A 2,654-nucleotide genomic window follows, 5' to 3' on the forward strand; every position below is an offset into this window, starting at 1 on the left:
ACTATTATTTTTCTATTCAACTCAAGTCTATTTCTTCTCCAAGATATTCATTCGCACTCAAGAACATGATGAATGTGATGATTATGTGACACTCATCACCATTCTCACCTATGAACGCGTGCCTGACAACCACTTCCGTTCTACATGCAAACAAGCTTGAATGTGTATCTCTTGGAACCTTCATGGTATAGGCTAGAATTATTGGCGGCCATTCCTGAGATCCAGAAAGTCTAAACCTTGTCTATGATATTCCGAGTAGGATCTGGGAAGGGATGACTATGACGAGCTTCAAACTCGCGAGTGTTGCGCGTAGTGACAGACGCAAAAGGATCAATGGATCCTATTCCAACATGATCGAGAACCAACAGCTGAATAGCCGTGCGGTGACAACGCATTTGGACTATTTTCACTGAGAGGACGGGAGGTAGCCATTGACAACGGTGATACCCAACATAAAGCTTGCCATGGAAAGGAGTATGAATGATTGGATGAAGGCAATAGGAAAGCAGAGGTTCAGAAGGAACAAAGCACCTTCATACGCTTATCTGAAATTCTCACCAATGAATTACATAAGTATCTCTATCTTATTTTATATTTTATTCATCTTTTAATTATCAATTCTCCATAACCATTTGAATCTGCCTGACTGAGATTTACAAGATGACCATAGCTTGCTTCAAGCCGACAATCTCCGTGGGATCGACCCTTACTCACGTAAGGTTTATTACTTGGACGACCCAGTGCACTTGCTGGTTAGTTGTGCGGAGTTATGACAAAGAGTTGAGATTACATTCGTGCGTACCAAGTTGTTGGCGCCGTTTTAGAGATCACAATTTCGTGCACCACGTATCTTCCAGAGGTGATTCCAGAGGGATTTTTACTTCATGATGTCTGAGCATAACTAAATATTATTATAAAAGAATTGATAAGCAATATGGTACCCAGATGTAGCATTATACTTTCCTGACCTATGATATATCAATCTGATTTTACCGTCATTTTCTCCTAGTTTGAGTGATAGTATGCGGCTTCTGATGTCTGGAGGAAAGAGTATTTCGATTAAATGTTGGTTTCACTATTTATCTGTATTCATTAAATCCTTGACCTAAAGAATATTGTGATTCTGATATTGAGTTTTTTGTATTTTAGTGATGTTCAATAGGTACGGACGGCGGAGCCATGGATCTTGGTATACTTTGATGTTGCTGCTGTTTCCTACCTTCCATACCAGGCCTTTTTCCACCACACAGCGCCCCTATTGCACACTTCTTTATTTTCAGGAAGGTGAATTTTCTACCTCTACATTCATAATATCATGATATTTGTGGTACTTTCCTTTTAATACCCTAGTTTGGAATGCGTTCAGTTGAGTGGCTAGTCTCTAACATTGTTTGCCAAGGAGAACAAGGTTTTGAGCTCACAGATCCTTAAACCCAAGACTCCTTTCATTTTTTGGCCTCGTCATTGTGCTCCAACTAACCTAAGTCATTTGTCTTTCCATATCTTTCTGACCCCACCAATATTGTGTAAACATACTATGGATGTAAATAAGTAGGGAATCTGGTAGCCTAAAATAAAATAGGGTATACATTGGAATCACTTCCCCAATTACTCTAAGAAGCACATGCTTTCCTCCATTGGATACTGTGACTATGTTTGATTCTGATAGCAGGACAAGATATGACAATAAAAACAAAACACAAAAGATAGAGGCACAAAAATGAGTATTTTTGTATTTTATTTGGTGATAAACTAGAACAAATTATGAAAGTCTAATTTATTTTCTCTTTTTTCATTCAAAAAATTTGAGAAAAAAATATAATAATAAAAAATATAATTATGAAAAACTAAGAAAAATAATGAAAGAAAAAATAAAAAATAAATTGTGTCTTTTGTTAGTATTTTTGTATCTTTCTTGTCAGGATAGACACAAATAATACTAATTCAATATCTCTAAATATAATATTTTTATCTATGTCTCATCTATTAAATATAATTTTGTGTCTCTATATATTTTTTTCAGTATTCCATACTTATAAACAAATGCAACCTATGTGACAATCTTTGATCTTTAAAGAAATCATACAACATATTTGTAAAAATAGCTCATTTGATATGAAATCCGTAAATATATCCATATCCACATAGGCATTCCTTGTATTTGAAATCAAAATTTAACTATAATGAGTTCACGGGTACTTATCTATATACACTTTTCTTTATTAAAAAAATATTGATTAGCAAATTATCTGAAGAGCAGAGTATTAAAAGTTAAAACTACTCATAAAAAAATAGTATTGCCAATAATTAGATATTTTTGTCTAATTATACTTAAGATTGTTTTTGTTTTCGGTCATAATGATTTTTGGATTTTTATTTTCTTGTTTTTAATCAGATTTGTTTGGGTTATTATCATGGATTACAATAGGGCTTGGGCCCATAATACTGAAATCATATTTTGAACTGTTTCGAAAAACGACCCGTCCAAAAAAATATTAGAGGCATGCCGCATGCGTCCTTATGTTATTTACTTATTTTAGTTTTTCTAAAAACTACACCGAAACTAAATATGTTACCAAAATGAAAAAAAAAAATTCTAAAAAACGATACATCATTACTATCACGGTTGATAGCTTTCTGAAGTCTGAACCCAA

The sequence above is a fragment of the Arachis ipaensis genome, chromosome B10 (assembly GCF_000816755.2).
Source record: "Arachis ipaensis cultivar K30076 chromosome B10, Araip1.1, whole genome shotgun sequence".
In the NCBI taxonomy this organism is placed as follows: Eukaryota; Viridiplantae; Streptophyta; class Magnoliopsida; order Fabales; family Fabaceae; genus Arachis; species Arachis ipaensis.